Below are 25,488 nucleotides of genomic sequence, written 5' to 3' on the forward strand. Positions count from 1 at the left end.
AAGCTCCATTTGCCGCAGCCGTCTCCGGTGTCGCTAACAGCATCACTTCGTGGAACAGATGCTACTTCGGGGCAGTTTTCATTGTCGTTTGCCCAGGATGCTTTGCCCTGGTGAGTTTGCTTTTAAAAGGCAACCTGGCTGCAGAGGTCACCCAGGCCTGGTTCAGTTACAGCAGCGGTTCTCAAACTGGGGGTCGGGACTCCTCAGGGGGCCACAAGGTTATTACATGGGGGGTTGCGAGCTGTCAACCTCCACCCCAAACCCTGCTTTGCCTCCAGCATTTCTAATGGTGTTAAATATATTTAAAAGCGTGTTTAATTTATTAGGGGTGTTGCACTCCGAGGCTTGCTGGGTGAAAGGGGTCGCCAGTGGGTTACAGCTTCACGACTGGCAGCTTTTGTTATGGCACGTCTCTGCCTTCCCCTTCGGGTGGCAAAGTCAGCAATTTAAAAAACCCACCTTCATCCAAGGAAGGAGGGTGTTGAGGACTGTCACAATGTCATGCGCTTCCCACCTCAGAGCGGGCGGAATCCAGGGGTCTGGGAGTGGGGGGGGGGCGGGGAGACCCCGCAGGGGCGGATCACTAAGAAAAATGGTCTTACAAACCTCCATTAGTGGCCGGAGCAGCTTGGGGAACAGGGCGGGGGGCATTAGCGGTGCATCCTGAGAAACCATCCAAGCCTCTTCAGTGGGATTTCCCTTCTTCCCCGCTGTCTGGGGTGTTGGAGGTTTGGGTTTGGCACATACTGCAGCAAGGAGCATGTCTGTGAAGTGCCTCTATCACATTGAAAATAACGACTAACAATTAGCAAGTAACAGAGGCAGAGACACATACTACTCCCAACATGTATTGCTTTGTGTCCGTAGCCCCAGGGGCCGGGCTGAGACACAGGGAAGAGCCCCCTTAACTCTCAGGACCATGGACGTGAATTGCTAGCAACTAGGAAGAGTTGGGCACCTCGTAGGACTGGGCTTTCAAAGCCAGCTTGTCCCCGAGGTTCTGGCTACACTGCAGTCAGGAGGTCTGATTGCAGCATGTGCAAACCTACCTGAGCTGGTTATGGTCTAGCTAGTTCGAGTCCTGGAGCAGTGAAGCCCGGCAGTGTGGGCTGTACAACCCAGCTGGGAACCCTGGGTAAGGCTAGGCCTCGCTGCCACAGCTTCCCTGCTCCGGGACTTAAAGCTAGGCCAGGTATGTCTACATGAGCTACAATCGCACCCCGTGATTGCAGTGTGGACGTACCCTAAGGCAGTAGCTGGGGGACCTGCTGAGCCACATGTGCGCGCGCACACACACACAGACACACACACTCCTACCCACATGTGCACACACTGACATGCACGCATACTCACATGAATGCACACATTCATATGCACACAGGTAGGTTCATGCACACACCTGTGCATGCAAACACCCACGCTGCCCACGCATGTTTGCATGCCTTCCCCTAAATGCACACGGAACACACCCACACAAGCAAGTGCAAACAGACAATCTTCCTCCCTCTTAGGATGCCTGCAAAACAGAGCTGGTCAGTTACTTAAGCCCATGATTAACTTTAGTCAGTGAGTGTTTCCCCTGGAGTGGAGGGAGTTAATCAGGGAGTCAAATTCCTCACTGGTGGAGGTGTTTGCTTGCTACAGGGACCGTTGCTATTGGAACTATTCGCTACGTGGGATGCACGTTCCACAAGGCTTTTGGATCTGCGTTCTTTCCCTGAAACGCCCTCCATCACTGCCACTGGGTCAGCCCCCTTGGGCCCACACTGAAACTGACCCCCTCCCCCTCTTCCAAAACAAGGACCCCCAAGGAGAGGCCGGGCTGCCGGGGGGGTTGGAGGGGTGGGCATCGTAGTGCAAGCCTGCCCTGCGCTCACCCCGCAGCAGCAGCTCCTGTCCCTCGGAGCAGCAACCAGGCCTGAGTGGCACTGCAATCCTGCGTGCCAGGCTGCAGTGCTGCTCAGTTTGGGGACCCTCTCAAATGGGGTGGGGGGTAGGCAAACTGCTCCCCACCCCAGGTGGCCCTGCTTGGTGGTAGCAGCAGTGGGAGCCCTCCGGTAGCAAACGCGTGACCCTTGGGCACTGCGTTGTAACCACCATGTCATTTAGCCCTGCCCAGAGCCGGGTGAGGAACGGCCGTGCTCAGAACACCAGCCTTCCTGAGCCCTGTCTGCTGGAGCTGGGCCAGTGGGAGGAACAGAAGGAAAAGTTTCACAGGGTTTCATGGAGTTGCATAGCTGCTCGGTAACTAGATTAGAGCTAAGATTTCCAGAGAGTTGCAGACTTGTTTAGCCTGACCTCCTGTATGACATGGGCCACAGGCCTTCCCTGAATGCTTCCTGCTCCCGATCCAATGGGTGTGGTTGGATGAGAGCCCAGCTCTACCTTTCAGTCGTGATAAGGATGGGGGCTGGCCCCTGGGAGGTGTCTCAGGTTGCTGTGGCTAGCAGAGGGCATGGGCTGAGCACTGTCCAAAAATCAGGCTCTTCTCAGCTGTCTCCAGTGGGGCGCCCAAATATTGAGACCCCAAAATCATGAGAAGCTTTCGAACCGTAGGACTGGAAGGAACCTCAAGAGGTCTCTAGCCCAGCCCCCTGCACTCATGGCAGGACTAAGTATTATCTAAACCATTTGTCCAACCTGCTCTTAAAAACCTCCTATGACGGAGATTCCACACCCTCCCTGGGCAATTTAATCCAGTGCTTAACCACCCTGACAGTTAGGAAGTTTTTCCTAATGTCCAACCTAAACCTCCCTTGCTGCAATTTAAGCCCATTGCTTCTTGTCCTGTCCTCAGAGGTTAGAGAGAACAATTTATCTCCCTCCTCCTTGTAACAACCTTTTATGTACGTGAAGACTGTTATCGTGCCCTCTCAGTCTTCCATTTTGCGCCCTAAACAAACCCAATTTTTTCAATCTTCCCTCACAGGTCATGTTTTCTAGACCTTTCATCATTTTTCTCATTCTACTCTGGACTTTCTTCAATTTGTCCACATTGTTCCTGAAATGGGGGGCCCAGAACTGCACACAATACTCTAGCTGAGGTCTAATCAGCACAGAGCAGAGCGGAAGAATTACTTCTCGGGTCTTGCTTACAGCACTCCTGCTAATACATCTCAGAGTTACACTGTTGACTCATATTTAGCTTTTGATCCACCATGACCCCTAGATCCACTTCCGCAGTGCTCCTTCCTAGGCAGCCATTACCCATTTTGTATGTGTGCAATTGATAGTTCCTTCCTAAGTGGAGTATTTCGCATTTTTCCTTAGTTTGTCCAGATCATTTTGAATTTTAATCCTATCCTCCAAAGCACTTGCAACCCCACACCCCACAAGCTAAGTATCATCTACCAACTTTATAAGTATACTCTCTATGCCATTATCTAAATCATTTATAAAGATATTGAACAGAACCGGACACAGGACCAGTCCCTGCAGGACCCCACTTGTTCTGTCCTTCCAGCGTGACTGTGAACCACTGATAACTACCGTCTGGGAACCGTTTTCCAACCAGTTATGCACCCACCGTATAGTAGCTTCATCTAGGTCGTATTTCCCTAGTTTGTGTATGAGAAGGTCATGCGAGACAGTATCAGAAGCCTTACTAAAGTCAAAATATACCACGTCTACCACTTCTCCCCTATGCACAAGGCTTGTTACCCTGTCAACAAAAGCTAGTAAGTTGGTTTGACACAATTTGATCTTGACAAATCCATGCTGACTCATACTTAGCACCTCATTATCTTCTAGGTGTTTGCAAATCTTTTGCTTCATTGTTTGCTCCATTATCTTTCCAGCTGACTGGTCCGTAATTCCCCGTGTTCTCCTTATTTCCCTTTTTTAGGGATGGGCACTAGATTTGCACTTTTCCAGTCCTCTGGAATCTCTCCCGTCTTCCATGACTTTTCGAAGACAATCCCTAATGGCTCAGATATCTCCTCAGTCAGCTCCTTCAGTGCTCTAGGATGTATTTCATCAGGCCCTGGTGGCTTGAAGACATCTAACTTGTCTAAGTCATTTTTAACTTGTTCTTTCTCTATTTGAGCCTCTGATCCTACCTCATTTTCACTGGCGTTCACTATGTTAGACGTCCAATAGCTACTAACCTTTTTGGTGAAAACCGAAACAAAAAAAGCCATTTTGCACTTCTGCCATTTCCACATTTTCTATTGTTGTCCCCCCCCCGGCCCCCCGGTTGAGTAATGGGCCACATCTGTAAGCGGGTGCAGTTACGTCTGACTCAGCCAGCAGGTCCACTGGTCTCAGTGGGCCCACCCTGGGAGGGAGCAGGCCAGGAGAGATGGCGGGGTCTGGTCTTTAATCAGAGAGAGAAGGGGGGGTCAGGCGAGGAGGGGGTTGCGCTCTCTCGGCAGGGTTCTGTTTATGACTACTCCCTTGACACGTTAATGAGGAAGCCAAGTAACCTGAAGCAAAGCAGAAATCTTCTGCAGGCTGTAGCCGGGCTGCCTCCGCCTGGGCGAGTGGTGAATTCCCGTTTCCTCTCGGGGATGCACAGCGCTCAGCCAGCAAGGAGCCTGGAAACCAGAATCATCATGGTCGTTAATAACTGAAAACATCCCTACGTCTATGGGGAACGTCTAGATCGGGAAAGGCTAAAACCACCACTGAGCGGGGACTCCTGTGGGTCCAGACGGGAGCGAGTCTCCAGCATGTCTCTTTGTGACAGGTAAAGAAAACCTGGAAATTTGGAAGGTTTTTAACGGCATTTTCCCCTAGAGATATCAGGGTTGTCAGCTCGGTTGCCTCAAAGCATGTGTGTTGGGAGATCCCGCCTTCATGGCAGGGGATGGTGAATCTTTAACAAAGGTCCATTGGATGTCGGACTTTAATAGGCATCGACCAAGAGGAATGGAAACCCAAAGCGTTTTAAAGACTCTGCCTAAGGGCTTGTCTGCACACACAACTGCACCTGTTTAACCAAAGGAGTGATTCTAAATTGATTTACTTAAGCTGGTGCTAAGGTCAGTGTGGATGCTCTTATTTCAGTTTAAACCAAGCTTGTTTTGGTTAAACCTTGGCTGGGCCACATTTAAAAATCAGACTGGCCTTGCTACGTCACTCAGCTGTGAAAAATGTTGTGCCCTGAGGACCGTAGTTCAGTTGGCCTAACCCCCGGTGTAGACACAGCTAGGACAAAGGAAGAATTTTTCCATTGACCTACCTACTGCCTCTTGGCAGGGTGGATTAACTACAGTGATGGAAAAACCCCTTCTACATGACGCAGCTGTGCCACTATAGTGTGGACCTACCCGGAACTCAATTAAGAACAGGGCCTTGGCTATACTTACAAATTTGCAGCGCTGCAGCAGGGTGTGAAAACACACCCTCTCCAGCGCTGCAAATTGCGGCGCTGCAAAGCGCCAGTGTGGTCAAAGCCCCAGCGCTGGGAGCCGCGCTCCCAGCGCTGTACGTTATTCCCCACAGGGAGGTGGAGTACGGACAGCGCTGGGAGAGCTTTCTCCCAGCGCTGGCGCTTTGACTACACTTAGCGCTTCAAAGCGCTGCCGCGGCAGCGCTTTGAAGTGCAAGTGTAGCCAAAGCCCAGGTTTGAGCTAAACTGGTTTAAATAAAGCAGTGTCCATTTGTGTGTAAACACCCCTGAGGGGATGTAATGGGAGAGCTGCATGCATGGACCTAGTGAAATTGGAGCAGGACATATCTATTTTAGGTACTTATCTGGCCCCTGTCACCACAGTATCTGAGCGCCTCACTGTCTTTAATGTATTTATCCTCACAATACTCCTGTGAGGTGGACAGTGCTATTAACCCCATTGTACAGGTGGGGAAACTGAGGCACAGAGCAGCTAAGTGTCTTGCCCAAGGTCACACTGGGAGAGTGTGGCAGAGCAGAAAATTAAGCCTAGGTCTCTGAAGTGGTAAGCTAGTGCCCTAAGGACTGAACTGTGCACACTGCTGCTCCTCAGTTTAACTCCTGCTGCTACAGACTTGCTTTTTCAAACTGGAGTCACTTCTCCCAGCGGGAGGGGATTTGTGTGTGGACACACACCAGCTTGCACCAGCCTACAGAGGCTTTGACACCCATAGACTGAGCCTGACCATCCCGTTCCCCGTCAACAGCTCAGCGTTCACTCGCTCTCCCCGCGGGACCCACCACATCTCCTGGGTTGGTCGGGGCTGTGTTGATATTAGATGTAGGATTCCCATGCCCTGCCCTTTGATTGATTTATATGCGTATTTCAAATAACCTTCTGGCCCTTCTTCATCTGGTGCAAAGAAACAGAAGGGCACAGATCCAATGGGTTTTTTTTTCCCCTTTGCTGGTCCCATTTAATGGGGTTCCCTGCTCTTTGAACCCCGCCTTGACGAGTTCAGGTTTCTTGTCCTCCCTTCAAGGCCGCTCCCAGTTCTGCCCCACCCTGCTTATTCACTCCGTTCTTAGCACCCCTTCTGCTGCACCTCCTCTTTCCCTTTGGCTGCCTCCCACACTGGGGCCGCGCCCACGTTTTCCACCCAAACTGCTTTTCGGTGGGAAATGGGGTTCTCCGTTCAGCGCGTTCCTTCGCCAAAAGAGTCTGGGCAACGGGTCCTTTCCTCTGAGAACCCGAGTGCCTGAAAACGGCAACATTCCCGCTCTGAAAAGCGCCCCCCACCCCCGCCCGGGGTCTCGTGGGAGTGGTCGTTCAGGTGCCCAGCCTCCTTTACGCGCCGGGCTCCCCACCTGTCTCCCATGCTGCACCGCGGCCGCACGGCTGCCCCGAAGCGCCTCCACTCGTGGGCAGAGTTTTGAGGGAAGGAGGCGTTACCCGCCCCCAAACTGCAAGCCTCAGGCAGGTGGAGAATTTGCTCTCCCCGCGTGGTGGCCCCATTGGTCTGACTGGAGCTGCCAGTCAAACCACGCCTATGCTTCCGCCCCTGAGAAATGCAGGGAAGGGGAATGAGAGGGAGTGGATGCCGCTCTCACGGCATCGGGCCTGCGTCTGGCTCAGCGGTGCCCCCCCCCCCCCCGGGGGTCAAGGAGAAGCTCTGCTCAGTGCACTGGGCTGCAGAGAGACACCCCCGTTCCTAGCAGGCTGTGTGTTGGCAGGAGGCAGGGGAGGTGTGGAGGAATAGAAAGCAGAACCCAGCAGCCCCAGAGCCCTCGGGCCACCCCACCCCCCAAACCGCTGTGTGGGATTGTTCACGTCCCTTCGAAAGGCTTCTGGACCTCAGGCCTGGCTGCCGCTCACCCAGCTACCGGGCAGAGTGCACCAGGAGCGCAGGCTGGGGTTTTGCCCCAGCTTGTTACCCCCGCGGCAAACCGGGCGGGGGGCAGGCAGGCGCGGGACGGGGAAGCGCTGAGTGGCCAGGCCTGCCTCTCGCCCCAGGATGGTGCACGTGGTGAGGGAGCGCGGGGTCCCGTGGAGGGACCGGACCTCGGCTGCAGGGCCGCTTCCCACTCAGCGTGTGGGGCACTGTTAGAGCCCCAGGGCCCGGACGGGGTTAAACGAGCTTTGAACACCTCCAGACGGGGAGGAATTGCCGAGCGAGGGATTAACGCAGTGTCTGCAGGGAGGCCTAGGGGGCTGTTGGTAGCAAACTTCCTCCGCACCTCAGTTCCGACTCAGAGCTCCCTGTTGTCCCAGCCCACACCCCTCCAGCTCTGCCAGTGCCCCCCAGTCCCACCCACAGTCCCCACTATCCCAGCCCTGGGCTCCCCCCAGCTCTGCCAGTGCCCCCCAGTCCCACCCACACCCCCCACTATCCCAGCCCTGGGCTCCTCCCCCCCAGCTCTGCCAGTGCCCCCCACTCCTGACCCACCCACCCCAACTATCCTAGCCCTGGGCTCCTCCCAGCTCTGCCAATGCCCCCCAGTCCCGACCCACACCCCCCACTATCCCAGCCCTGGGCTCCCCCCAGCTCTGCCAATGCCCCCCAGTCCCGACCCACACCCCCCACTATCCCAATCCTGGGCCCCTCCCCCCCAGCTCTGCCAATGCCCCCCAGTCCTGACCCACACCCCCCACTATCCCAATCCTGGGCCCCTCCCCCCCAGCTCTGCCAGTGCCCCCCACTCCTGACCCACCCACCCCAACTATCCCAGCCCTGGGCTCCTCCCAGCTCTGCCAATGCCCCCCAGTCCTGACCCACACCCCCCACTATCCCAGTCCTGGGCTCCTCCCCCCAGCTCTGCCAATGCCCCCCAGTCCCGACCCACACCCCCCACTATCCCAATCCTGGGCTCCTCCCCCCCAGCTCTGCCAATGCCCCCCAGTCCCGACCCGCAGCTCCCACTATCCCAACCCTGAGCTCCCCACACACAGAGCTCGGCCAGGGCCCCTCGGTGCTGTTCCTGAAGTTGCTGGGTCAGACCCCACACCGACCATGTGCTACTGCCCAGCCCATGTCAACCCCTTTGCTCTCTCCCCTTGGTGTTAGACCTGAGCCTGCCAGCATGCACCTAGCGCCTCAGGCACAGCTCATGATTTCCCTATCGCCCAGCGGCTGAGTGCCTGCTGGAACCCACCCAGGAGCTCCAGCGAGAGAGTGCCCCACGGCTTGGGGGGTCAGTTGGCATCATGGGCCAAAGTTTGGGTCATGCCCTCATTAGCAGGGGATATCGCTCTGCCTAGACCAACCGTCACCTCCCTTCCACGCACGGGTCTGCCACGTCCCTCGGTGTCTAGCACGGACATCAGGACAAAGGGCTCTGGGGACCCTCCGCTATATAATACCATGGGAGTCCCTGAGCCCCCCAGCTCCCGCCGGCATCCCTGGGCTGAGGACTTGGGCCTTGTTCTAAAGCCAGTTGTCCCCGCTCAGTTAGCAGGTGGAGGCAGCGGTGGAAAAGCGCTTGTCTGGGGGCTGAGGAGACTCAAAGGGGAGGACGTTGTCTCTCGGAGAGCTGGGCGGTGGAGGTGGGACAGGACAGACAGTGGATGAATGGCTGAGATTTCCTGCACGAGCTGTCAGCGTGGACAGCTGAATAACTGGCTTCACCAAGTCGGGATTTTTTTTTTTTTGCAATGCTAATGGCCCTGCATTGCACTGGCTATTGAGCCTTCATTAATCTCCGCCCTGCTTTGCAGCCAGCCCGAGTGACTTTTGGCAGGTGCACAAAGCGGGCTGCGAAACGCAGCCCCCCTAGCCAAAAAAATTACCATTTGCAGCTTTCGCCCACTTTTGTCCCTGTGTGGCAGGGACGCGGATTAAGGAATTTCTCTCCCTTTGATGCTGCCTCTCTGCCCCTCCTCCCCACACCGATCTGGCTGTCTGTCGGGTCGGATCCCTTCCTCATGTGCTCTCTGCCTTATCGGTGCAAAACCTAATCCAGAGGCTGGAAACTGCTTGGGCTGGCTGGCCAGAGCCCTGGATGCTGCAAAGCTCTGCCCTGCACCCGTTACACTAACAGCTGAGCTAAGCTGCCCTGGAATCACGGCAGTCCTGAGTGCTCCGCCACTTCCTATGGAGCGTCTACTCCACTCTCCAGCTACTCAGGCCCAGGCCTCTGTTCCATGGCCTGCCACCCTCGGGTGTTCCCCCAAACCCTTTGGGTTCCTTCACCCGTTTCTGGTGCATCCAGCACCCGGCTGGCCTGAGTCACTGTGTTTGGGTGAATCCCTTTCCACGCCCAGCCAGCGCTGTGGGGCGCAGAGGCAGCGCTGACCCTTGTCTGCACGTCAGGTTGGGCTGAAGTTTTGGGTGAAGGTTCAGGTCAGGTCTTACTTTACCCCACTACTCCCAGTGAGCCCCAGTAGTTACCCTGGTGTAAATACAGCCTCCTTCTGTTGGAGTGTCCCTGGATTACCATTAGTGCACTGAGTGCAGAATTTGGCCCACTGTCTACAGAGGACAGCCAAGGAGCCCCGTCCCTGCAGGTCTCACTAACTATGGGTTATCTGAGAGGAGAGGGTTTGCTTTCTTTGCCTCCTCTCCATCTGCGCTGCCCCGATGGTAGCGTTGCCTTGTGGTTTCTCTTAACTGGGAGGGTGGGTTCAGTCCCTCTGGCCTGCTTGGTGCCCTGCCTCTCTTCTGCCACTGCCAACAACATGGGGCCAGTGGACGCCAAACCTCCTGTGGCCACTGCCCAGCTAGGGAGCGAACTGCCACTCCCCAGGGTTGCTGAGCCAGATGGGGGATGGCTTTCGGTGACTCCCAGCCAGGCGGGGATCGGAACCAGGAACCAATCAATGCATGTGCCCAATTCGGTGCAGCTCCTTCTTTTTCTCTCGTAAGTTCCCAGGATGGCTCTGGTCCGGGGTGACTAAAGACCTGGTAACTCTTGGTCTCTGTTTATTTGGTAGATAGTAGACATTAGTGCTAGGAACAGAGGAATTGCCAGACAGAACCAGCCCAGGGGTCCATCTAACCTGCCATTCTGTCTCACGTAATGGCCAGTACCAGCTGCCTCAGGGGAAGGTGCGGGAGACTCAACCTCCTCAACCCGGGGGAAGCTCCTGCCAATGTTTAGAGGTTCGCCTTGAAAAAGGAGGGTTTCTTCAGTTATTTTTCTTATAGCACTGGATATTCTTGTTATCCATGCAAATATCCTATCCCTGAATTGGTCCTGATTAGCTCTTGGCCACACTGATATCTTGTGGCAATGAGTTCCACAGGCTAAGTGTGTCTTGTGTGTTCCTTTGTTCAGTTTTAAATGTGCCACCTTCCATTTCCCTCAGGCTCTGTGCCTTAGGCTGGGGCACTCCCTGGAAACCCCTGACCAGGGCTTGGGGAAAAACCAGAGAGGTACAAAACACCTGAATTTATTAAGGTGGCCCAATGTTTGAAACCAGGACCACTTGTATGACTTCCTGCCATGGGGAATGGATACACAAGGTATGGGGGGCTTTGGCAACTTGGAGGGTCTGGGTTTGGGGAGGGAGAGGATCATCTCTGAAGGGGTGAGGAAGGATCTGGGAGCCGCAGGGGATGCTTGTCACCAGTGATGGTGTGGGATCCGGCGGAAGGTGGAGGGCAGGAAGCTAGCTGGTAACAGGACAGAGGATCAACTTGGGGACTGGGGCACTGACGGATTGCAGCCTTCAGCATCGCTCTCTCCCCGCTCCCCCTTGCTGGGTCTCTGCAGAAGAGCTGGGCACAGCTAGTATTGGGGGAATGTCAGCGTGGCCCGGGGGGCAGGGGTTGGCTGTCTGTCTCAGTCCTGCATGGTCAGTCTGGAAATCTCTTCTCTTCCCAACATGTTCCAGCCCGATGGGGCCGCCCAGCATGGTTCCCTGGGGAACGCACAAGCTGGCTCCGCGGAGCTCTTCCTGCCCCGCGGCAGCTTGCAGTTAGGGGTCGTGCACTCCCTGGAGGGAGAGGTGCAATGGGAACAGGCTTCAGAGGGGACTCAGGGAGCAGCCAGAAGGGCTCACAGGGGCTCACAAGCTGCTTTCCACAGCCTGCGCTTTGATTGGCTCTCCATTGCTCCGCCTTCTTGCTTGTTGCCATGACAAAGAAATGGTAGATGGGGATTGGCAGAGCTAGTCCAACATTCAAAGCGGGGAGCAGAGTAGGCATGGCTGGCGCCCCCTGGTGGCCTCACCTGCCCTTTTTCAGTACTCGGCAGCTTGTGGCTCACGCTTGCCTCGCTTAGCACAGTGCCCCAGTTCTGGCTGGGGTAGAAACCCTAGTGTGCTGCACTCAGCAGTCCTTTCGGTGACAACCACGCCCCCCTGCATGGTGACACTAGGCAGCACGGGCTGGGAGCTAAGGCAACCTAGGGAACCCCAAGGTCTGTCTGTGCCCAGCAGCCACAATCAGGAATCCCCTCAATAGTCATTGCAACCAAGTCCTGTGTTTTCTCTGCCTCCAAGGACACCTGCTGTTCCCCCTTGGGGCTCAGCTGAGGGGAACCTGTGTGCTTGCCGAGACCTCAGGATGTGCACCAGGCGGCTTTCCCAGTTAGTTTGCGTTATGGTGGCTGGCGAGTGGCAAATGTATTTAAAAATTCTTTGGTGCCATCAAGCGGACACACTGTGAAGTGCGGCTTTAAATGCTCCATCACCGGCTTGCAACTCTGTCCGGTGCCACCTCCATGGCAGGGGGCTTGAAACCCTGACACCCAGCAAAGTGCAGGTGGCTTGCTGAGCAGAGGAGCATGCATGAGGCAGTGGGGACCCATGAAAATGCCCCATGCAGACTCCGAGTCGGTGTGAAGCAGGCCTGCTTCCTGACGCTGGCTGGTGTCTCTGCACCAGGTGAGCACAAAGCTGGACATGCTCTCCTTTCTCCCCGAGGCAGGGGAGACTCCGTGGGCGTGGGGGTAGGGCCCAGGAGAGAAACCGCGGCCCGTGTTTTTCCATCCGAGCAGCGAGGGAGCGTGTGCGGGAGAGGAAGCGTAATGACTGCAATTACAATCTACCCTCATTATGCTCCAGCGCGCGATGCAGCGTGGGGGTCTGTTTTGACAAAGGCGCAGCACACAACGGGGGCGGAGGGCCGGGTGGAGATATTCTGGGGAGCCTTCCTCTCGTGTTTAACAGCACGTCAGCCGAGGGACGAATCCTGCACGGTGCTGAGCACCCCTCAGGTGCCCTTTGGCTCAGCAGGAGTGGGGATCACTGCACGGCCTGCAGAAGGCGTTCCTTGGTATGGAGAGAGCACGTCCCCAGATGCTTGGGTGCTGTGCATGGAGCCTATCTCCGTCTCACGAATGCAGCTGGGAATCTCACGCGCAGCATGATGGGCCGATGCCAGCGGAGATCCCTCGCCTCCACGGATCTGGATTCTGCTTTGGTTTTGGTCATGAGAGAAAACTCTGGGTTGGAATCATAGTGGCCAACTTTCAGGCAGTAAATAAGCCCCCCAACTTTCACAATAAGCCAAAAATCATGCTAATCCCATTTCAAAACAAGCCAGTCCCTAAGAACCCCAACACTCTATGTGACTAGATCCCCCCGGCGTGCAGTCTGGGATTGTGGTGGGCCCGCTGTGCACCCCAACTCTCTCCCCCCCTTGCCCCTGCTTGCCGGGAGCTGATCAAAAAAAAGAAGCCACAAGCTACAACAAGCTTCAAGCCCAAAACTAGCCAACAAGCAACTCACAAGCCAATTAAGCCAAAAACAAGCCCAATTTCTGCGGTTTTTTCGCAGGTTTGCATGTCTGGTTAGAACCCAAGCCGCGGCCTGTCTGACAGATCTCAGCTGAGACCTGGCGCTGCTCCACTGAGGTGAGGTCTCCTCATAGAGGGTAGCAATATCTTACTCCCCCCGCATTGCCCACGCTCTCCTCCCCTTCCCTCTGCTTCTCCAACCCTGGCTGCATCGCAGACCCAGCAGCCTGATCCTGGTCTTTTTCATCCTGCTGCAGAGCAGTCAACAAAGTAAATCCAGGGGGAGGGGAAAATCCATCTTTATCGGTCAGATGTCTCATGTCATCCATCCCCCATCCCCTGTCTCTGTCCCCCTTGGGACTCTCTTACGGCTGTCTCCCTGCAAAGGCATTTACACAGAGGGGCCGTCCCAGGAGCTGTCACCTCTCTGTGTCCTGGAGGACTCGGTCCGTTGCCTCCAGTAAATGGCTTTCGTTCCTCTGTTCCCTTGCACTGTGGCTGCTGCTTAGAGCCCCTTGGAAGCTGGACCCCATCATGCTCATGGACGGGCGTTGGCCCTGTGGTTATGGGATTTGGCTGGGGACTTGAGAGTTCCCAGCACCGACACCATATGTGACTTTGGGGACAAGTCACTTCCTCTGTCTGGTCCTCAGTTTCCCCATCTGCACAATGGGAATAATGTTACGGGTGTTGTGTGGTGCTTAGCAATCCCAATGAGAGAAGCTAGAGAAGAACCTAGAGAGCGAGCTGTCTGGTGGCCCCACCTTCCCCCCACTCCAGGAGCCTCTTGCTTGTGCAGGCGGGAGGTGCAGATCTAGCCGTGTTCACTCAACTTTGTGTCTGCTCCGAACTGAATGTGGATTTTGGGGGCTGCAGGCTGATGTCTCCTGGAGAGAGAGAGGTCTTGGAGTTCTCTAGGGCAGCCCATTCCAGCTCTGCGTGCTGAAGGCTGGCCGAGAGGGCTGCAGCCCGGAGCAGCGGAGTGAATTCAAACCAAGGCGGATACGGGCTGCCTAACAACGTTGTCCAAGAGGAAGGGACCAGCTGGTGACAGATAACCCCCGAGTGCACTGGCCGCCAAGGAGTAATCAGGAGCCAAGGTGGACAGATAAACAAGGTGGATGGGAGACTTGCTGGGGGCCTGCGGTCTGCTGTCTGCACAGAGGCAGGAGCGGCGCCAGGGTTTTTGGCGCCCTAGGCGCAGGGCCGGCTCTACCCATTTCGCCGCCAGTCCCGTGCCTCTGGTGGACCTGCCACAGGTGTTCCTGCGGAGGGTCCGCTGGTCCCAGGGCTCCGGTGGACCTGCCGCAGGCGTTCCTGCAGAGGGTCCGCTGGTCCCGGGGCTCCGGTGGACCTGCCGCAGGCGTTCCTGCAGAGGGTCCGCTGGTCCTGGGGCTCCGGTGGACCTGCCGCAGGCGTTCCTGCAGAGGGTCCGCTGGTCCTGGGGCTCTGGTGGACCTGCCGCAGGCGTGCCTGCGGATGCTCCACCGGAGCCACAGGACCAGCGGACCCTCCGCAGGCACGCCTGCGGGAGGTCCACCGGAGCTGCCTGCTGCCCTCCCGGCAAAATGCCGCCCCCCCTCAAATCCTGGCACGCTAGGCGACTGCCTAGGTCACCTAAATGGAAGCGCCAGCCCTGCACAGAGGCGCTTCCAGGGGGGAGAGAAGCGAGGTGGGATTTCTGGGGCCTTGTCCACAGCTATGTGTCCCACCTCCCTCTGCAGCACCCATGTGGACAAATTGGAGAAAATGCAGAGAAGAGCAACAAAAATGATGAAAGGTCTAGAAAACATGACCTAGGAGGGAAGATTGAAAGCAATTGGGTTTGTTTAGTCTGGAGAAGGGAAGACTGAGAGGGGCCATGATACCAGTTTTCAAGTACATAAAGGGTTGTTACAAGGAGGAGGGAGTAAATTGTTCTCATTAACCTCTGAGGACAGGACAAGAAGCAATGGGCTTAGATTGCAGCAAGGGAGGTTTAGGTTGGTCATTAGGAAAAACTTCCTAACTGTCAGGGTGGTTAAGCACTGGAATAAATTGCCCAGGGAGGTTGTGAAATCTCCATCATTGGGGATGTTTAAGAGCAGGTTGGACAAACACCTGCCAGGGCTGGTCTAGATAATCCTTAGCCCTGCCCTGAGTGCAGGGGACTGGACTAGAGACCTCGCGAGGTCCCCTCCAGTTCTATGCAATGATTCTATGCGTCCCACCTCCAAGTGACCCATCTTGGGTCAGCGTGACGGGCCCCTCGACAGCCCCACGGGATCACCTCGCCGGCCCCTCGCCGCAGGGCCCGCTCATTTGCCTCCTCTGTGACACAGGCAGTTAGGCCTTGGTCCTTGAATCTGCAAAGCCCCCGGCCCCCGCCGCCCCAGCGCCAGCCTTTCCCAGGCCAGGAACAATGATCGGCTGTTGCTGTCTAAGCTGCCTGCAGCCACGGTCCCTTTCATCTCGCGCTCGTTTCCAAATGACGAGTGACACCCGGCGGCGCTCCCCTGGCACTGTCCCAGCATCTTCCCAACATCAAACAGGAAAGGGCCGGGGGACACAGACTCCGATCCCAGGGCCAGTTTGACCCGTAAGAGGGTGAGGCACAGCTGAGGCTGCAGTATAATGGGTCTGGGAGCGGGGAAGCTTTGCAGGGAAAGGGGGTGTGCAGCTGCGTTTCTATCGGAAATCTTGCCGTGCTTGGGGGCGGTTGAATAAAGTCCCCAGTGACTTCCACGGAGCCTCTAGGGCGAGTGCCGGCCCTCGAGCCGGAGCCCAAGACGTTCTGGGGCTGGGCTGTAACTTTCTGTTTGTTGCGGTCGTGTCCCAAGCCTCAGTTCCGTCCAGCAGCCATGCCGAGGGGAGAGCCCAGAGCAGGGTGGGGAGTGCTGCTGAGAGTCCCCCTGTAAATCCTGAGCGGCCGAGCTGGGGGGCTTTCTGTGCGCCGGCCCCCCGGCGTGGGGCTTGGCTGGGGGTGTCGGCTGGCAGCACAGCCAGGGGTGGGCCCAGCCGCCGGGCACGAGGCAGCAGGGCCCTGCTGCAGTACAAGGCACAAAGGGGACCGGAGCGTTTGTGAAACAAATCTCCTCTTCCCCCCTCCTCCTCCTCCACTGCAGCAGAGCCAGGGACCGGGACCTGCCTCCGCGGCTCCCCAGCAGCTCCATGCCCAGGCTGGCGCAGGGCGAACCAAGGGGCCGATGCCCTATGGGTCCCAGGGCAAACCCGGCCTCCCCGGGATCAGCCTGGTGGTGGCAAGGGGATGCTGCGTGGGGCAGCATGGGCGACATGAAACAACGCACAGCACCACAGAGACACACAGCACCACAAATTACACCAATACACAGCACCATAGACACACGCCAGCATGCAGTACCACACATATACACCATCACAAATACATACCAATACACAGCACCACAAATACACACCAGCACCACAAATACACACCAGCACCAGAAATACATACCAGCACCGGAAATATACACCAGTGTGCAGCACCACAAATATACACCAATACACAGCACCATAGATACACGCCAACATGCAGTACCACACATATACACCAACACCACAGAGACACACAGCACCACAAATACACACCAGCGTGCAGCACCACAGAGACACACAGCACCACAGAGACACACAGCACCACAAATACACACCAGCGTGCAGCACCACAGAGACACACAGCACCACAAAGACACACCAGCGTGCAGCACCACAGAGACACACAGCACCACAAATACACACCAGCACGCAGTACCACAAATTCACACCAGCACCAGAAATACACACCAGCACCAGAAATACACACAGCACCGGAAATATACACCAGTGTGCAGCACCACAAATATACACCAATACACAGCACCATAGATACACACCAACATGCAGTACCACAAATACACACAGCACCACAGATACCCACAGCACAGCACCACAAATGCTCATAATCACACCCATGTCATACCAACGAGCTCCAACACACACGTGCCACAGCTCCACACACCTCACACGAGTCCTCTGCAATGTAGGCCCAGCTGAGTCTCACACATCCCTGGAAGGAGACGCAGAGACAGTTGCTCACACACAGTCTCACGCAGGGTAGGGCTACATTTGGGCAGGGAGGGGCAGTTCCCAGCTCCTGTACATGTATCTGCGCTAGTAGCATACAGCAACCTCTTGGGCTGAGTGACATGGGTACAATCCCACCTCACCCCCTGGGCCTGCGCCACCATCCGTGCCACGGCAGGCACAGCGCTGTTTCTGGGCGCTAGCGGCGCTGGTGTAGGCACACCCGCGTGGGCTGGGAATCACAGCTCCAGGCCAGCCATCCCCCAGACGCTCACACGCACGCACTCCAGGACTGTCCCAGGCCCAGAGCAGAAGACCGAGTAACGGGACTGTGTAGAAGTGTCAGATCCCAGCCTCTGCGCCACGAAAACCACAGGCCGGCTCCTCAGCAGGGCTGGGCCGGTTCACACCAGCTGAGGACGCCTGCCTCTGTCACATTGGCCAGACGGCGTCGTCAGCACTGCTTGGTGACTCCAATTTCCACCTCCGGTTTAGGGTCCTTGACGGTACTTGGGGACGGTCTGCTCTGGCTCTGCGCTCACCTGCTGGCGTGATTGTTCCGAGCCGGGCTGCACAGCAGGCTAGCTTGGTGCTGCTTTTAATTTGTTCTTCCCCGTGACTTGTATCACTGGCACCTTCAGCGTCTTTCAGTCTGGGACGGGCTTGCTCAGCCCACTCGCTGGGAGGTTCACGTCGTATTTCTGTCGCAGGAGGAGCCCCGGGGCTGGCCCCGCAGCCTGTTGTTGTTGTACAGACACAGAGCAAAGACGTGGTCCCTGCCCCAAAGAGCCGACAGTCCCAGGGGCGTGTGGTTTTGTTCGGTACTGGGAACCGTCTAGGAACAAAGAACGCAGGCCACACTTCCACGGAGGGGGACTCTGCCCTGGGAAGCAGTGACTCTGAAAAGGGCCTGGGGATCGTGATGGGTAATGAGTTAACCCTGAGCTCCCCGTGCGACGCTGTGGCTGGAAAGGGCTAATGCGAGTCCGTGGTGCATCCAGTGGGAGCGGAGCGGTTATTTTACCTCTCTGTTTGGCACTGGTGCGACCGCTGCTGGGATCCAGTTCTGGAGCCCCCAGTTCAAGAAGGATGTTGATAAATTGCAGAAGGTTCAGAGAAGAACCATGAGAATCAGCAAAGGGTTAGAAAACAGGTGTTACAGTGATAGACTTATGGAGCTCAGTCTTAACAGAGAGAAGGGTGTGGGGTGACTCGATTGCAGTCTATACCTACCCACATGGTGCACAACTATTTCATCATGGACTCTTCAGTCTAGCAGAGAAAGATCCAATGGCTGGAAATTGAAGCGAGACACATTCCGACAAGAAATAAGGCCTACATTTTTAACAGTGACAGCAATTAATTGTGGAAGAAGGTCCCAAGGGTCGTGGTGGAGTCTCCATCACTGATCATTTTCAGTTCAAGATGGGATGTTTTGCTAACAGCTGTGCTCTAGGGATTAGCGTGGGGCAGGTCTCTGGCCTGCGCTCTACGGGAGGGCAGAGGAGATGATCACAGTGGTCAATTCTGGCCTTGGAATCTCTGAATCTAGGTACCTTCGAGAGCGACCGACTGAATTTTTGCTGCTCCGGGGCTTTGTGGCAGAGGGCTGATTTGCTGCTTTGGCCGAGGTGGCCCCAGAAGTGGAATATTCCTGTCTGCATGTTGATTAGCAGGGGGAACGGGCCCAGTTCTGCTCTGCAGCTGTGATTGCCGGAGTCCTGTGGGTGTGGGGGGCGTTGCTGGCGGAGCGGCAGCTGTGCGGATTGCATTGGGGTTTGGTCCCAATCAGCCTTGTCAGCTGTTAAAGTTGGGCCCCAGACTTCCCTCCTGTCTGGCGGTGGGAGGGGGGAGAGATTATAGTGTCAGATAATGTTGGCAGGAGTTTGATGGGGGTGTTATCGAGCTAGTGAAGAGAGCAGCGATGGCAGCAACCTGCCACTGGATCTGGAATGGACCCCGCAGACAGATGGAAATGGAGGCTCCAGCCCCAATGCAGCATGTGCCCCTGTGCTGGGGGGATCGTACCCCGGGGAGGGGCTTTGGCTGCGTGTCTAGAGATTGGCAGACAGTCGGCCTGTGCTGTTGCATTTTGCCGTGTAGCCGGACCCAGGCCACAGGCCCCATGCACAGCAGCGGGGACCACGCTAGGGCGGATCAAGCATACAATAGCCACGGCCCCAGGCCGACACGGGGGCGTTAGCCTGTTACAATGGGGCTGTGAGCCTGTGACCTCCCCGCAGCCCGTGTGGGGCTCCCCCTCCATGGGGCGGGGGGGGTTAATATCCTCATGTGTGTGGCTTTGAAGTGGGTGTTGAATTAGCCCTGGATGTGCGGCCCAGAGCGAGAGGCCCAGGAATGCACCGCAGCTGTAAACCACAGGCTCCCTCAGTGGCTCCAAAGGATTACGTAAGCATGGGGTGGGGAGAGGGAGCTGATGCGGGGGCGGGGGGGGCAGATTTTTTTATTTCCAGAGAGGAGGGGGGACACTCCAGCTTACCAGAGGAAATCAGATGCCATCAATAATTCCTATTAACTCCCTAGGGGGACCCGTTGCTCTCTCTGCATCACACGTGCACTGACACTCTTACACACACACACGCCCAGCACACACACTGACACACTTCCATACACACACGCCCTGCACTCACACACTGTCACTTCCATACACACACGCCCTGCACTCTCACCCATGCGCACACACTGACCCACTTCCACACACACACCCTGCACTCACACTCATGTACACACTGACAAGCTTCCACACACACACCCTGCACTCACACCCATGCACATGCACTGACACTCTTACACACACACACATGCCCAGCACACACACTGACATGCTTCCATACACACACGCCCTGCACTCACACACTGTCACTTCCATACACACATGCCCTGCACTCTCACCCATGCGCACTGATCCACTTCCACACACACACCCTGCACTCACACTCATGTACACACTGACAAGCTTCCACACACACACCCTGCACTCACACCCATGCACACACACTGACCCACTTCAGCACACACACCCTGCACTCACACCGACACACCCCATACATGCACACACACTCACATTGACACATCCCTATAAAAACCCAAACACCACCCACACCCACATACACATGCTGCCACACTCTTGGACACACTCACATGCACACAACACCCACAGTGCACACATTCTCTCGGACTCCCACATAACCTTTCACACACCAAACCTCCGTGCATCCATACTAACACTCATGTACGCATGTGTGTGCACTGACCCTCCCGCTCATTCACTCATGCACACAATATTGCACCTGGGCACACACAAACACACCGCTTCAGTATACACATGTTGTTACCCCCAAACGTACACACTTAAAAACACACGCGCGCACACACACACACAGTCTGTTGCATAACACTCCTACTGACTTGCACACAGCGCCATCCACACACCGACAGCCGTACACACACACCTCCACTGCTATCCTCTGGCTGTTTGTCTGCCACCCTCTCTGGGGTACCAGGGCTCTGGGGTATCTCCATTGGGTTACATGGCACCAATGAGACGTCATTCTCCGCCAGCCCAGCCCAGGGGTCTCCTTACCCGGGTCAGCATCAAGACAACTCCAACAAATTAAATGCCTTGTTCTCCCTTGTTTCTCCCTTTAGCACCCCTGGGACTTTCAGTCTCCCTAACTCCTCTCCCCTCCAGTCCCCACCCACGGGTGCCCTCCTCCCATGGCTCTCATCTCTTTCTGATTGCTCCAGGCCTAGTGTGGCATGCACAGATACACACGGGGACCTCCCTTTTAGGGTGACCAGATAGCAAATATGAAAAATCAGGACAGGGGGTCGGGGGTAATAGGAGCCTGTATAAGAAAAAGACCCAACAATCAGGACTGTCCCTACAAAATCGGGTCATCTGGTCACCCTACTCCCTTTGCACACCAGTATTCTTGGGCCGGCTGTCTCAGCAGGCACAGCTCCTTGGTCTGTCAGTCGTCCTCCCGGGGGCACCCCCAGAAAGGGTCACCAGCTCTCAGCACATGCTGGATAACGGTTTCCTTGCCCTGAGGAGGGTGTCAGGCCAGCGGGAAGTGGTTGCAATGGCGTAACGGGTCTGTCTCGTGTTTCACTGGTTGAACGTGCGGCTGCGCAGTGTGCTGGGAGGGTGGGGATCTCCACCTTGCTCCCATAGCTGAATTTCGCTCTTTAAAAACTCGGCTGTTTGTTCAGCTGGGGCCCCAAGGAGTTTGCTGGAGTTACTCTGCCGTGATTTGGGGCATTCATATTACTCACTGTTACTCCACAGACAACAGCGGAAGTTTCAGACTATCCCACCAGTTCATCAGCAGCCTCGGACTGACAGGGGGTTTCCAGATTCCCGGCGGAGTCCCACCTCACACACCCACTATCCAAGTTTCCCCCCCGGGACGCCAGCACATAATGTCCCTTGAATTTTCCCTCTGCTCTTGCACAGATTTGAGCTGAGCACGCTGAGCACCCCGTGCCACAAAGGGAGCGGCTTCCTCTCCCCTCTCTGACTGCTGAGCTGAGATCTGGCCCGTGCTCTCTGCCAGGGAGAAGGGGGAAGGAGACGGGAGCTTCATGGTCAGTGTCCCAGCTCTGGTTCTGTCCCTCCTGCCTCTGTTCTCCGTTGGCCTCCTGAGCTCCAGAACTGAGAGCAGAGGCCAACTTCCCCGCCCCTGAGCCGAGCAGATGGGTCATGTCAGACCCCTCGCAATCCTTCATCCGCTCAGACGTGTTTATTAGCCACATGTGTCTGGAGAGAAGATGGCTTGTGTCAGTGCAGGCCGTGAAGGAAGGGAGGGGGCGTGAGCAAGTCGTGCCGATTGCACATGGGGATATTCATGAGGGCTCCCACGCCGTGGATGGGATGTGGGCAGCAGCAGTGCGTGGGTTAAATGCAGGGCTCGCAGGAGGGTACCATCGTCCTGTTGATCCTGAGGTTTCCTATGACAAACATGATGGCCCCCTCCCGCCCGTCTGACAGCACCCATCTAAGGGGTCCATGGGCTGCAGGTTCCCAGCGGCGGTGCCGGGGGAACAAGCACCAGATCATGTGTTGTGACTGGGAGGCAGGTGAGAAGATAATGGCACCGTGCACGTCCTCGCACGAGGCTGGGGAGTGACCCTGGCCCGTGACATCAGGATCTAGGAAGGCCCGGCCTTGGTTCATGAGGTATGAGAATCCAGGATGGACCATTGGTCTGTTCCTGTATAGCAGGTTGTAATGTCCCTGTGTTATTTTAAATGGAATGGGTCAGATCCTCAGCCGGTGAAAATGGACCTCGTGCCGTTGAAGTCTGTGCCATGGTGCCAGTTCACACCTGGGGAGGATCTGGCATGCACAGCACTGAAGACGTATCAAGTAGGGCCAAGCAAGTGGATTTGGATGAAGTGAGAGCCAGCCCCGCACTCCAGCGCAGAATTCCGCCGTGGAGATCTCAGATACAATCCTGCAAAATCCAGGGTGCTGAGCTAGCCTTCGGGGAAATGTCGTTGACTCTGTTCCTGCATTCAGTCAATGGCTTTGTCTGCACTACAGAGTTAGGTCGACATAAGGCAGCTTGTCCATAGCTGGAGCGGTGACATTGAGAAGAAAGCTGGCTCCCCAGCTGGGCTGACACCCAGGCTCCTGGGGTGGGCTGCTGCCCCCTGGGGTCCCAGCTCCCCACGGCGGCTGACCAGACTCTAGGCATGGATCTCCCCACCGGAGGCAAGAAGCCCTGGGCAGCTTCTCCCCTGTACATAGGTGGACTGAAGATTGTAGTGTTGGGGATTGGTCCTGCTGGGGATTGATACCTCCTGAGGTCCCTTCCAGCCCTATATTCTATGATTCTATGACATGCCCTATGTCATGTGCCCAAAGGCAAAAGCCAAGAGATCCTGTAAGAGTCGATCAGCCTGAGCTCTTACGGCGCTGTGTGGACGCTAGAATGTGCTCTGGAGATGGGCCTTCAAGCCAGCAGTTTGCCACGAGCAAACCCATGTCTTGCACCACCCAGGTTCTCAACCCAAGGAACCCACTGAGCCTTACTTCGCCCCAGGTGGCGTGGGCGGAGGGAGAGAGACTTTCCCTGGGCTCCCTCTTTGCCATTGTCCGTGCGGAATAATGAGCCTCGCCCCTTTGGTTTCGCAGCGCGAGGGCGGGGTGTTAAACACGCTGTACGTGTAGCGGGCGTGACACTCCCGTGTAAGTAAGGCCCAGCGCTGGTACGTCCCCGTGCAGCGCTCCCAGCATGCCTCAGTTCTGTCTTCCAGCTTCCCCCCTACACACACCTCTGGTCAGTGCCCCCCAGCCCTGACCGGGAGTCCCACTGCTCGTCCAGTCGCAGCCTGCCCGCCCAGAGCTGCGCCGATGCACCTCCATTGCGACTTGCAGCCCCCTGCGAGTCCAGCCTGGCCCCCGCCCCGTTCTGCTGATCCCCTCGCTGCTGGTCTCCCCCTGACGCTCAGCTCGGAGCAGTGCTGAGCTCTGTGATGGTTCTGAAATGTGGACAGACATAAGCACCAAATCAGTGGGTGCTGTGGGGCTGGAGCACCCATGGAAAAAAATGGTGGGTGCTCAGCACCCACCAGCCACTGGATGGTGGGCAGGAGGTGCTGGGGGGGAGAGGGCGGAGCAGGGGTGGGAAGAGGTGGAGCGAGGGTGGGGCCTGGGGGGAAGGGGCAGGGGGGCGGCGTGGCCTCGGGGGCAGAGCGGGGTGGAGCACCCACCCGACAAGAAGAAAGTGGGCGCCTGTGTGGACAGACACCGTCTGGTGACTGAGGAGAGACCCACTGGCTTATCTGACTTGTGGCCGAAGTCGAACTCAAGCGCAGGGTCCGGAGGTCGCGAAGGCGAATGCCTCAGCGTTAACTCATCGCACCAAGCGTGCAGTGCGGCGGCTGGGCAACCCTCCTGTAACGCCGGGTGCTCCCCGTGCCTCCCGCAGCCCTGGAGTGTGGGGTGACGTGGGCTCGCAGCGGAAATCTGGAGAGGGGCTGGCTCCGGGAGTCCGCCTGGGGGTCCTCTCCGCAGTGTGTCTGGCCTTGGCTGGAGCAGGATTGCCGTGCATTTGGGAGCGCTCCCACAGAAGTGGGGCCGAGAGAAGGCTTTGCCTTCCCGCCCCGTCTGTCCGATATCCTGGCACCAACATGGCTACAACTGCCCAGCACTTCACAAAGCAGTGGCCTTTCCGTTTTCTGCCGAGCCCCTGAAAGCCTGAACCTGAGAGCTCCCTGGTCCCTGTAGTGCGTTTCCTTCCCTCACGTGTGCGGGCTGGTTATTGGTGGCGGGCTGTCCCTGCGGGCTGGGCTCCGCGCGCTGATTTGTTATCGTAGGGTGCTCCTGGATGCTGAGCAGGTATGTTGTTATCCTTGGCTTAGGCATGCCAGTCCCTGTTTGTTACTGCAGGATTGCTCCTGACTGCTAGGCAGCGGGTTTGTCACCGGCGGGGCGCTCGTTAGTGCGGGGCTGAGCACAAGGTCTCAGAATGGAGAGGGGTAACTAGTGGTGTTCCCCAAGGGTCAGTCCTAGGACCAATCCTATTCAATTTATTCATAAATGATCTGGAGAAAGGGGTAAACAGTGAGGTGGCAAAGTTTGCAGATGATACTAAACTACTCAAGATAGTTAAGACCAAAGCAGATTGTGAAGAACTTCAAAAAGATCTCACAAAACTAAGTGATTGGGCAACAAAATGGCAAATGAAATTTAATGTGGATAAATGTAAAGTAATGCACATTGGAAAAAATAACCCCAACTATACATACAACATGATGGGGGCTAATTTAGCTACAACGAGTCAGGAAAAAGATCTTGGAGTTATCGTGGATAGTTCTCTGAAGATGTCCACGCAGTGTGCAGAGGCGGTCAAAAAAGCAAACAGGATGTTAGGAATCATTAAAAAGGGGATAGAGAATAAGACTGAGAATATATTATTGCCCTTATATAAATCCATGGTACGCCCACATCTCGAATACTGTGTACAGATATGGTCTCCTCACCTCAAAAAAGATATTCTAGCACTAGAAAAGGTTCAGAAAAGAGCAACTAAAATGATTAGGGGTTTAGAGAAGGTCCCATATGAGGAAAGATTAAAGAGGCTAGGACTCTTCAGTTTGGAAAAGAGAAGACTAAGGGGGGACATGATAGAGGTATATAAAATCATGAGTGATGTTGAGAAAGTGGATAAGGAAAAGTTATTTACTTATTCCCATAATACAAGAACTAGGGGTCACCAAATGAAATTAATAGGCAGCAGGTTTAAAACAAATAAAAGGAAGTTCTTCTTCACGCAGTGCACAGTCAACTTGTGGAACTCCTTACCTGAGGAGGTTGTGAAGGCTAGGACTATAACAATGTTTAAAAGGGGACTGGATAAATTCATGGTGGCTAAGTCCATAAA

At 55.9% G+C, this 25,488-nt stretch overlaps 1 protein-coding gene across 5 annotated transcripts in view; it reads left to right on the plus strand.

Moving 5' to 3' along the window:
- Positions 1–25,488, plus strand: part of CNTFR (ciliary neurotrophic factor receptor) — a 430,747-nt gene that overhangs the window by 389,869 nt on the left and 15,390 nt on the right. The gene's annotated exons all lie outside the window — the stretch shown is intronic.

This window comes from Mauremys mutica, chromosome 6, assembly GCF_020497125.1.
Source record: "Mauremys mutica isolate MM-2020 ecotype Southern chromosome 6, ASM2049712v1, whole genome shotgun sequence".
NCBI classification, from domain to species: Eukaryota; Metazoa; Chordata; order Testudines; family Geoemydidae; genus Mauremys; species Mauremys mutica.